This window comes from Apodemus sylvaticus, chromosome 7, assembly GCF_947179515.1.
Source record: "Apodemus sylvaticus chromosome 7, mApoSyl1.1, whole genome shotgun sequence".
Taxonomy (NCBI): Eukaryota; Metazoa; Chordata; class Mammalia; order Rodentia; family Muridae; genus Apodemus; species Apodemus sylvaticus.
In genome coordinates, this window is record NC_067478.1 from 18,765,607 (window position 1) to 18,777,869 (window position 12,263).

Here is a 12,263-nt window from a genome sequence, read left to right on the forward strand (position 1 = left end):
GGCAGTACATGGTTCCTTGCCTGGGTAAGCTTGTCTGGATGCTGGGTGCTTTGTACCGGCCCGGCTTAAAGGGTTAAGGCCAGGACAAATACCTGGAGCTGTTTTTCATCTCTGAGGTAGAAGGCCCTGTCTTTCAGTTCCAGCTGTCTTACCCTCCTCCTCTGCATCAAATAAGGCTAAAACAGGTATTAAATAGCCGAAAAGATGTGAAACGGCCCATAAACATAAGCCCATTTAAATTGCTACTGCATATATCTTTTTAATAGTATCTTTGAAATGGAATGGGCACAGGATTGCTTTCTCTAGGGAACTGGGGTGCTAAGGTAGAGCAATGCCATCTGTCTGTTACTCGAGGCATCTAACCCTTACGGATTAGCTGGAACCGCTGAGTCACAGATGGGCTGCAGGGGTATACGTGGGCTGTGTGGCGGGGACTTGGGAGACCATTTTTAACTGAATGAGTGAGTACAGAAAAGAATGCTGCTTAGTTTTTGAGGTGAAGGGCAAGAAATGATTGACAGCCATTGACTCAGAATGGGAAGGAACTCAGAAAGGAATTGACCCTAAATCTTCCAAAAAGATAGATGAAGTCTATGACCCACATGTCACAGAGATGTTGTACAGCTTAGCAAAAGTCGCACAGGGCCTGGGTGGCAGCCCCCTGATGTAAAGTGTATGAATCCAATTGCAAACCCTCTAAAGGAGGTATCAAGCTGTAACAGGAGACTTCCAGAGGAAGCAGGGAGTTTCTTAGGGTCTGAATTTAAGGTTACTAGCCCCAAACAGCTAGCAAAGAAAAAAAAAAAGAAAGAATTTTATTCTCCTTGGAGAGGTTGGGGCTTTTTTTCCCATAAATACCCAGAATCCCATCTGTGAGCAGAGAATTAACAGTAGGGAGCAGTACTGTTTACCAGGCTTCCACAGCTAGTCAGGGGAACTGAAAAATGATGCTTACCTATGACATCATTCACTTACACAGTTGCCACTGCAGTGTTTCTGCGAAATTAGGAAAAGCTTTGCCTCTGAGAAACAAAGGGGAAATGAATTGCTTGCCATAATATGTAAATTTAAATTCCTCAGGCATCAATTTTAATGCACAAAAGCGGTAGATATTATAGAACAAAATGACTCTGGAATCTTGCTCTAGGCATGACAGTGAGTTTGGAGTCCACTTCTGGTGTTCACAAATGGAGCCACTTTGACCCTAGATCAAATTCCCATAGATCATGACAACTTGAGGTCTATTGGTCTTTTCAAGGGCCAGTGAGCTGATATAATCTGGGCATCTCTTTCTGTCAGGAAGAAAACCCACTGTTTGGTAACAGGTCCATTTGACTATATTTAATGGATAGCAGAAATGAACAGTGGTAGCCAAGATCTCCATCGAGGGCTGAGGGTATAGATATCTCAGTTGGTAAAGGGCTTGAATCCCAAGCCTGAAGATCTGAATTTATTCCTAGAATCTACATTTTAAAAAGCCAGTGGTGGGCTGAGGAGATGGCTCATGGTTTAAGAGCTTACAATACAAGTGTGTGGACCACATGAAACCCAAGTGAATACTGAGTGGGCATGATACGGTTGTGGGGCAGCGGATCGGGCCGGGAAACTTGGTAAGGTTGAGTGGGTTCAGAGACCCAGCATGCCACCCATCTGAGGACAGTAGGAATTTCCCTGTTCTCTACCAGATCCCTGGCCTGGCACATGTGACCACACTCCCCACATAGGGATGTGACCAGTGGTCACCTAGATCAGAACAAAGTTCTCCATGCTAATGAAGTATCTAGATGTGGCCCTGAGGATTTAGTCAATAAGCTTCCCTTCCCAGACATTCCTTCCTCCAAAAGGTATTCAGTCTCTGGTCCACCCTGAGGCAATGGGACACACTCATTTTCCATGATAAACAGTTTGAAAACAAGGACTGTCTCTCTCATCAAGACCAGCCATGGGGAGCATGGGGAAAGCCTTTATCTACTGAGCTGCAGAAGATCCTTCTGCATTTCTGGACTCTCCACCACTGAGCTAAGTGGGAGATCACCCCTCCACCCCCGTCCCCAGCCCCAGGCTCTCAGCCAAGGAGCCTACTCCATTCCCAGCCCCCCTTGACTCCCAGCTGCATATGGATGTTTAGGAGTGTGGGAACCCCTGGCCCTGGGCTCCTCACAAGCCTGGGGTCCCCCCGCCCCATTCCCAACTCCATGTGGTTTCCAGCAGTGACTGGACTCCCGGGAGTCAGGGAACCCCAGCTTCTGCCTCAGCCTATGTCATTTCTCACTCAGGCTGAGGCCCCCACCCAAGGCTATGTTCTCCCGCCCACTGAGCAGTGCATTGGCACTTCCCATAAACCCAGCACCTGATGTCAGTGTAAGGTGAATGCAGTCTAGGGTCCCCCATTTCACCTGCCCAAGTGGCATTTCTACACCCCAGCAGCAAGGCAGAATATGGGACCATACCCTGTAATTACAGTTTCAGAAGGCAGAGACGGGGTCTCCATAAGCATGCTGGCTAGGGGGACTAGACATGTGGATGAGCTCCACATTTGATCAATAGACCCTGACTCAGTGTGTAGCATAGAAGAGCAACTAAGGATGCTTTCTAACACCAACCTCTGGGCCTCCACAAGCAGATGGATGAAGGTGCTCATGCCCCTCTACACACATATGCACCCCCACACATGCAAAGACATGTATACACACATGACAAATGGAAGAAGAGAAGGGATGGGAAAGAGAAAAAGAGTCAGTGTGTATTTGTAATCCCATCACCAGGAAAAGGAGACAAGGGTGGACCTTGATGAGTTTCAGACCAGTAAGAAATGCTATATATTATCTCAGAAAGCAAGGTATATGGTGCCCTAGGAATGATATCTGAGATTATTCTCTGATCTCTACATGTACACACATACACAAGCACTGCTCCCCCACAACATTTACCTGAATGCACATCGGTGTACACGAGCCATGTGCATACACTGTTGTACAAATGTAAACTGTTGTACATGATGAACTTCTGGGTCCTTAATTTCTCTAGCCAATTTCTTACATCACTGGTTTATTTTATCATTAAAGCTATTGATAGAGTCTGACTCACTAGCAGGTACAGGATTCTCAGAGTATAGTCTCTGATGCAGCAGAATGGATATCAGTAGGGAACCTGGAAATTCTGGTCATGATCCCACTAGATCCTTGGGATCAGACACTCTGGGATAAGCCAACCAATTTATATTTTTATAAGATTTGGATCAGGGGCTAGAGAGATGGGCCAGTAGTCAAGAGCAGTGGGTATCCCTGCGGAGAACTGGAGTTTGATACCTGGCATCCACATGGTGTTTCCCAACCATCTGTAACTCCAGTCCCAGGGATCTGATGCCTTTTTTAGGCCTCCATAGGCACCAGGCATGCATGTGGTGCATAGTGTGCTATCCTCTTACAAACAGGAGCCAGAGAACCCTGTGCCGCCGAGACCAGAACCCCTCGATGGCTCACAGATGGCGCTCTCAGTTTTGGAGAATAAAATACAGCCACCTGGCAATGAAGAAGGGGAATTAATGTAAATGTTGCTGAGCCATAGAAAAGAGAAAATGTCTCTAAGAACTTAGGCAATGCATATGTTCAACATGACTGAACACAGAAGGAATTCTGGCCAGGTGGGGATGCCCCTGCGTGCTGACTTTGTACAATTCTGCCTTTAGGTCACGCCAACATTTTTCAAGAAACCATGCTGAGGTCTTTTGATTTTAAGATTTATTTTGTTTTAAATTATGTCTACACCTGTACACCTGGGTACAGGTACCCGCAGTTGACTGAGCAGGATGCTGGGTCCCCTGAAAGTGGAGTGACAAGAGGTTGTGAGCTGCCCAACATGGGTAGTGAGAAATGAACTCAGGTCCTCTATGAGAGTCGTAAGTGTTCTCCTTGCTGAGTCATCTCTCCAGTCCCTATATTATATTCTTAGAGCAAATGTCCTTCCTGAGGGACAATAACTAATGTTATGCTTTCACAAACTAATGTTTACAGGTTATTTTTATCCCTTCTGTATAAATCATAAAACAAATTTAAATGAAAGAAAAAGGCTCCACCAAATACTACCAAGGTCAACGCCAACTTGGCTTTGCACTGACACTGCTTTCTCATTTTTTACTAGTTGGCGATGAGCTAGCACCAGTATAGACAGAAAGAACCATAAAGGACCATGTGGCTCTAGACAATGTCCCTGTCCTCTTGCTCTTATTTCTCTAAACTGTTTAATGACAGCAACAGTAGTGGCCAGTGTCCCTCGATGCTGGGTCCTGAGCTAGTAAGTGAGGTGAAGTACAGTAGTTTCCTAGCCCGGCAGCTTGAGGAAGTCACCTTTGTTACTTAGGACCACTGTCTTTGGTGAGTGAAGAGAGATGGGCTGACAGGGATGAGTGAATGAGTGAATAAGTAACGGAAGAAGAAGAGACATGAAGTTGCCAGGGCAAGGGGCAGCTCACTCTCGTAGATCCTGTCCTTCCTGGTGAAGCCTCGGTAGGGTGAGGCAGAAGATGGCTTAGCTGCGCATCTAGTTTGGGGAAGGATGCTCTCTGAGCTCACCCAGAAGGAAAGCACAGCTTTCTGATCACTCTGTGTCCTTGTGACTCGCCCCCCTCTCCCATCTGCTGAGAAGGTACAGATCTGCCTCTCTGAGGACATGACCCTTCCTTGGCCTCATTGGGCATTATGGGATTTTTTTTATTTCCTCTGCGCAGTCACTTGCTGTGCTTGGACCCAACTGCACAGTCTTTGCCAGTTCCTAGCCTGCTGAGGGCTGCAGCTTTTCTTTTGGTAAAGCAAAAGTTCGACTGTTCAGTGTTAGTGAATTCACTTCATTTCTTTACTGTGAGCTTTAGCTCTAGTATGATAAGGATTAAGGGTTGAAATACCTGACCAGACTATTGCAACACTCTGTTTTTGTTTGTTTGTTTGCTTGCTTGCTTTTTTGCTTTATTTTTGTTTGTTTGGTTGGTTTTGTTTGGTTTTGGTTTTTCAAGTCAGGATTTTTCTGTGTAGCCTTGGCTGTTGCAGAACTCACTCTTTTAAACAGGGTTGATCTCGAACTTAGAGAGAGCCGTCTGTCTCTGTCCCCTTGTGCTGGGATTAAAGGAGTGTGCCACCATTGTCAGGCTTCAACATTCTGTTTTAAAACCGTCCCTGCCCCCACATAAATTATCCTAAAAGAATTAATGCTAGGGTGTGAATTCACATGAACCAGTGTGTGCCTTGAATCCCTGGACGGAATGAGATCACTAACGAGGCAAAATTATACTTTCAGTATTGACTGCCCAGGACATGGAAACTCGTTCTTTATACCTCTTCCATCCCCTTGACAAGGCTAACCCTTCCCACCTTTCCCTAGAATCTCACCACATGAAACAATGGCACTCAGACTGCTTCAATAACACCCCAAGTGATTCCTTTATGTGACAGGCTCAGCCCAGCATTTTATATGTATGGATTGTGTAGGTAATTATGTGTGAGCATGTATGTTCATCGGTGGACATTTGTGTGTGCGTGCAGGTGCATATGAAGGCACTTGCGCTCGTGTACGTGTGTACATGAGAGTGTGTACACATATGTGCACATGTGTGTGTATATTGAGGCCAGAGGACAACCTTAAATGTCATTTTCTCAGGCAGCTGTCCACTTTGTTTTATGAGAAAGGGTCTCCTGCTGGCCTGAAACTCACCGTTGGGCTACACTAGCTGGCTCCTGAGCCGCCATTTCCCAGGGATAAGATTACAAGTTTGTGTCCCGCACTCAGTCTCCTGTCCTCTAGTGGTTCTGAGAGGATCCAACTCAGGTTCTTGTGTTATGCTTGCATGAACTGAGCTATCCCTCCAGGCCAATCCTCACAACATCCCCCAAGGCTTAGCACTATGGCTTTCTCTATTGGTAAATGAAGAAACGGGGCTTCGGTAGTGGGAAGAGTTTGTCTTTGGACAGAGAACCTGGGAGCACTGAGAGAGAAGGTTTGAGACCATTAAGGCGCCATTAAATAGTACAGTGCTTATGTGCAAGCCTTAAGGAGCACCTAGGCCCATTTTTATTTTATTTTTTTAAGATTTATTTATTTATTTGTGATAGGTGAGTATACTGTAGCTGTCCTCAGACACCAGAAGAGGGCATCGGATCCCATTACAGATGGTTGTGAGCCACTGTGTGGTTGCTGGGAATTGAACTCAGGACCTTTGGAAGAGCAGTTAGTGCTCTTAACCACTGAGCCATCTCTCCAGCAACCCCCTTTTTAAAAAAATGTTATTAGATATTTTCTTTGTTTACATATTGGAATACTTAAAATAAAATCATCCAATCAAACAAACAAGGAAAAAAAAGGAGCCAACCTGGGACACCGGCAGTGTCATCCGTACGGCTGCCATCTTGCCACTCTTTGCCTGCCTTAGCTTCACATGGCCAAAACACCTCCTTTTACCACCACAGATGTCAAGAGGGAATGTGGTTTTTCTTTTTTACTTGCTCATACTTGAGAGAGCAGATATTTTGAGGGATGGGGGAAGGAACGTTCTCCTTCAGTGTTTTAACTTGTAAGCTGTGACGGCCAATGCATGTCCCCATCCCAGCTCTCGGGGCAAATGTTCCTGTCTAGATTATTATTCCACCTGCAGAGGACACTCAAGACTTTGACTTTCAAAAGAAAGGCTTTTGTTGACAATTTTCAGACATCAAGTCCATGCCCTTTTCCGAAAGACAATGAAGTAGGGTGGATTTAGAGCGCTTTAAACAATCCTTTGATTTATTCAAATATGGTAAATTCAATAAATTTCCTTCCACAAGTTAAAACATGCATCATCCCACTCCCTGACCACTTTGGTGCTACTTTCTATCATCAGAGTCAGGAGGAGCATCTCCTAGAGCTGCATTGCCAGCTCCAGATTCAAGTGGTCAGCAGCCTTGACTTGCTGCTTCCGGCACAAAGTCCTGAGCTTAGTTAGGTAGGGATCACACAGGATTCCCCACCCCTTTCTTGTATGATTATCCTCAGGGAGAGTGGAAGTGATCCTCTTAATTACCCTGCAGTCACCACTCCTTCCCCCCCACACACATACACACACATACATACACTCTTCGAGGCTTGCTGATCAAAGACTCTCCCCTGGGTCTCCTCCCCTGGGTCTCCTTCACTGTGGTCCCTTCATCCCTTTGGCGACATGAATCTCCTAAGTGCTCTCTATACCTCCATATCTCTCTGTTCCCATGCATCCTTCATGAGCATGCTGAAGTGCTCTAATACTTGTATCCAGTCTTGTCTTTCCTCTGGTCACCAAGAATTCAGTGCATCAAGTTCGAGCATTTAAGGCTGCCTGGCCCAGCTCTTCCTCTCAGGTGTTGCATCTGCATCTTCTTGCATCCTCATTTGATTGCTTACTTAGTCTCTTCAGGTCTCTCTGCCATCACCCCCACACCCCATGCCACTATGTCTTTGCGTGTTCTGCTCATTTTGTTTGGAAAGTCCCTTTGTTTTCTGTGCTGGTGAACTTCCCTTGAGTTCATGTTTCAGGTTCAGAGTCATCTTTCCTATGAGTTCTCTTTGATTTCCTCTGGACAGAAAAGTCTTTATTCTACAATTCCTGGAATGCGTTTGTAGCATAGCATTTAACCATGTGCACTTTGGCTATTTATCTACAGGGTGGTGCTACCTAGGTAATTATAGAGCTTCTCGGGGACAGAGTCTCTTTCTGCTTTGTCTTTGTATCTCTAGCACTAAGCGTAGTATTTGGCAAATCCAGGGAACCTGGTAAACGCTTACTGAATGACTCAATCAGTGAATGAATGTTACATTGCCTCCCCTAAACCAACCACCCTAGTATAAGACAAAGAAGTTCAGTGGCTGGCAGTCAGAAAGTCATTATCATCATCATCACCATCATCATCAAAGGATGCTTTGACTGACTGATGCCAAATACATGTGCTAAATACATGTCGAGAAAGCCAGTTCTACCAATCTCACGGCCAATAATGAGATGATCATTAACAACAGAGGCCAGCATATCACCTGGAGTTGGCTTTGGGGGGGCTGCAGATCAAGACTGTGCTTCCGTGGTGAATTTTAGCTTCAGGTGCCCTGAGGGCTACACATCCCTTAAGCCATGCTGCAAGACTACCACAATATTCCAGGAATCCCAGACAAAGAGAAACAGTCTTTGTGTCTCTAAGCAAAGAGTTTTCGAATAACACCCTCGTGTTTTACTAGTTAGTGCTGGCCACAGGCACAGCCCGAAGCCACATCTCTGGCTGGTGGAGGGGTGAGGAGTGTGGGCCAGCTGCCTCAGGATTCCCCCTGAGTTAGAGATGGAGCTATTCTCTACATGGCCACATGGCAAAAAGTAATGATCCCAAGATGACCAAGGCAGAACCATGAAGAGAATGGGTGCCTGGGTAGCAAATGGGCGAACCATAATAAGATACAAAGAGCAAGCAGATGAGCACCCGTGCCGATCACCAGGCCCATGACGTGACTGTGCAGTACTAACTTCTGACCGTCAGCCACTGAACTCTTCTTTGCCTGAAGCTTCCACCAATCTTAAAGCCTCCCTTGCTACCCAGGCAGCAGCTAGGAAGCCTGGAAGCCTTCCATCCCCAGCCTTAGAGCAGCCTTCCACCAATGACTGCTGACAACAGACTCAGCTGGAGTGTAAAAAAGCCAATTTCCGCATTCCTGGGCTCATGCTCTGACGTTTCTAGGCACTGGCTTCCAGAATGTTCCTAATAGAATTCAGCTCCAGTGATGCACATGGCAGCTGGCTGGACCATACAGCCTTGAAGGCTGTTTTTCTTTCATGTAGTTGCTTTTTCAGGCCATTCTGGTGTCTCGACTCTTTTTGCTTCCTATTTCATTGTTAGTATCTTGACAAAATCAAGCAAATGTGCTCTCTACCATATGGCCAGCTCCTTCTTGAGTCTAGAGGCTTGTATGCTGTCTTGCCATCTATGAGGAAATGTGATTTCTTCTCCCTATTTCAGAGTAAATACCGCTGTCCTTGGGAAGCCTTTTCTCAAAACTACCACCATCAACACACACACCTAATGCCTCCCAGTTACCAGCCTTATACTCTGAAATTCCTCGTAATAGCTGTCATTTTCCTGTTTAGCCCTTTACCTCCCCAACTCTAACTGAACTAGATTTGACCTCCTTGAAGGCAGGGGTGCTCTTTCCAATTGCTTTTATATCGTTGACCTCTAGTACAATAGCTAGCGCAAAACAGGGCCACAGACTTGCTGGCTTTGAGATACATGAGCCTTATAAGGAACTAAAATTGAAGTTCAGGGTTGTTTCACAGGTGAAATTAGCAGGGGCATTAAAAATTTGAATGAAAAGAGACATTTATCTATATGACGTCTATATAGATCTACATTTATTTCCTCTGATAAATACAACTTTTATCTATATAAAAGAAGCTCCCGTGTCTGAGGCGGGATATTGCCATGGTTCATTGATTTATATAGATATCATTTTTAACCTTTTGTCTTTTAAACATTGTTTTATATCATTTCTACGCCTCCTCCAACTCTTCTGCTATCTACTTACTCACTCTGAAATTCATGAATTCTTCTTCAGTTATTATATTAACACACACACACTCATTGTAATACACGCATCAGTGCATGTATTCATGTGTGTGTGCACATGTGTGTGTATGTGTGTGTTATTACACATAAATTCAACCTGCTGAGTTCATCTAAAGGTTCCCCTACTTGTAATTGTCAGAGATGAACACTTGTTTTAAAAACCTAAACAGAGATACATACAAAACCCATAAGTCATTCATTTGTACCTAAAAGTGCCATCTCAGCAAAATTCTAAAATTATCTATCATCAAGTCTTTTGAGAAATCTGCAGGGTGATGCTATCAATTGTCCTCTATTTCTCTCTCTGCCTCTCCTCGGGAGAATTTCGGCCTCTGGCCTTTGGCTTTCTTTAAGAGAATACGGTGTGTTCCTGTGAAGGCAAACACTGTATTTCCTGGAAAAGGCTAACGGGGGCATTCTGAGTCACCTCTCTTTTACACTGGGAGAAATTTCTTCCAGCAAGTAGCATGCAGGAGGGCAAGCACCCACAGGGGAGCACAGGATCCTGCCTTCTAGGCTGACTTTTCCTCACAGATTTTTCTTCCTGAGGCAGGGAAGGAATATATGTCTACTGGGACATTAGGCTTCTATAATTTGGAGTCCCTCTTTGTGACAAAAACCTGCAACTCTAAATAACAATGTACCACAGAGCTTTAGTAGGAGGCCCCAACTGCAAAGAGCTTTAAAGTTTAATCTTTACTGGTTTTCAGAAAGTAAGCATCTGGCCTGGCTCAGTGACACTGGCACTGGCCCTGACTTTAACCCTAACCCTAACCCTAACCCTAACCCTAACCCTAACCCTAACCCTAACCCTAACCCCAACCCCAACCCCAACCCCAACCCCAACCCCAACCCCAACCCCAACCCTAACCCTAACCCTAACCCACACCCTGGCACACTCACCTGACCTTCAGACTTGTTTACGCAGTTTTCTTCCTGGGAGTGTTCCCCTCCTTCTTCTGCCTTCCCCGAACCACGTTTTTTATTTTTGTTTTCCAACAAAGTTTGGTCCCTTTCCCGAAGGCCCACAACACTAGGGTAGGGGCCCACAACATGAACTACAGTGATACATTTGAGTACACGGACCATACTTTCGTTTTTTCTAGGGCTCTATTTATTTTGGAAGCTCAGAACAGGTTTTATACCTTAATCCCTCTCTTCTAAAGGAAGCTCTGTACCCCTAAACGAGGGACATTAAACATGGCCAAGGCTTTAAGAAGCCTGCTACCATGGAATTCTAGAAAGCATTCCTCCACCCATCATATACACTGGGCCTTTAGGTTGCAAAAACAGACAACCTGACTTAGATTTCGCTCTGCAGTTTTAGAAGAAACACTTGGTCCAGAAAAGCAGCTTCAGGGCTTGGAGATGCCAGACCCTTTCTCTCCCTTCTCACCAACCAACCAACCAACCAAAGACCTGATTCCTAGACTCTGCACAGCTAGTTCATTCCTGTAGCATGAAATATTAAAAAAGCAACCCACACTATGCTGCCAGGGCACTGTTGGGTAGTGCTGGCCTGGTCTCATCTTTGCAGACTCTGACCTGGAGCTCTAAAATCTCTCCACCCGACTAGCCAAGCTCCCATGCCAGCCCCACACTTCCAAATTCCCACAGCCTTTTGGGGTGTACGTCTTGCAAACCCACTCTTTGCCATAGTACCTTTCTCTCTTGAACCCAGTTGAGTTGCCGCATGAAGGAAAACACGACCTCCAGATCCCCTCCATCTTCCTTCTCCCTGTCTCTCTTACCTCTCAGTACTGGTCTCTAAAATTCTCAGCTTGGCTTCCTTTTCCACTGACCAATCACAGGCTCTCGCCTTATCTTGTGCCTGCCCTCACCTACATATAGACTACAATCCATGCATTCCCCTGTACCCAAGGGTCCCTAGCCCCAGGGTTTGAGGACACCAACCTCTCAGACCAATAGAAGTCAGTTCTCAGCATTTTGAGGTTGAACCGAGTCTATACCATTCTCCTCTGCTGACTAATTTCTTACAAATACTCCACTCCACTCTGGTAGCGGCACAATGGGAGATAGACAGGCAGGGTCAGTGGAAGTAAAATGATGGGCTTTGCAGCCAGCACTGGCTCTGCTACTTACAAGGGCGAGCTGTTAGCACAGTGGGTCTCACCCTTTCTAATGCTAATGCTTTTTGTATAGTTCCTAAATGCTGTGATGACCTCCAATCATAAAATTATCTTATTTCTACTCCATAAAACTATCTTATTTCTAAATCCATAACTATAATTTTGCTACTGTTATGAATTGTAACGTAAATATCAGATATGTGGTACTTGTGGGGGTTGAGACCCACAGGTTGAGAACCACCAGTAGACCAATTATGCACCCTGGGTCTGTTTTTTTCCTTTATCAAAGGAACTTAATGGTTATATCCACGTCACATTCCCCTTAGGGTTAGATTACTGCATCTATTTAAACCCCAATCATTTAGCCCCCTTCTTGGGTCATTTTAACTTTGGTTTCCAGAGACTTTGCCTACATTTGAATGAGGAACAGTCTATGTGTGGAAATCTTACAGCTTATTTAGAAGATGGGAAATGTGTCATGGTACAAGGTGGTATTTCTCTAACAGACACAAGAATAGCGGATGTAGTAAACACCGGATATGAATTTGTTGTTACATGACCAATACAATGA

The 12,263-nt window shown here is 45.2% G+C and overlaps 1 protein-coding gene across 1 annotated transcript in view; it reads right to left on the reverse strand.

Annotated features, from left to right (window-relative positions):
* Positions 1 to 12,263, reverse strand: part of Cpne4 (copine 4) — a 370,602-nt gene that overhangs the window by 168,601 nt on the left and 189,738 nt on the right. The gene's annotated exons all lie outside the window — the stretch shown is intronic.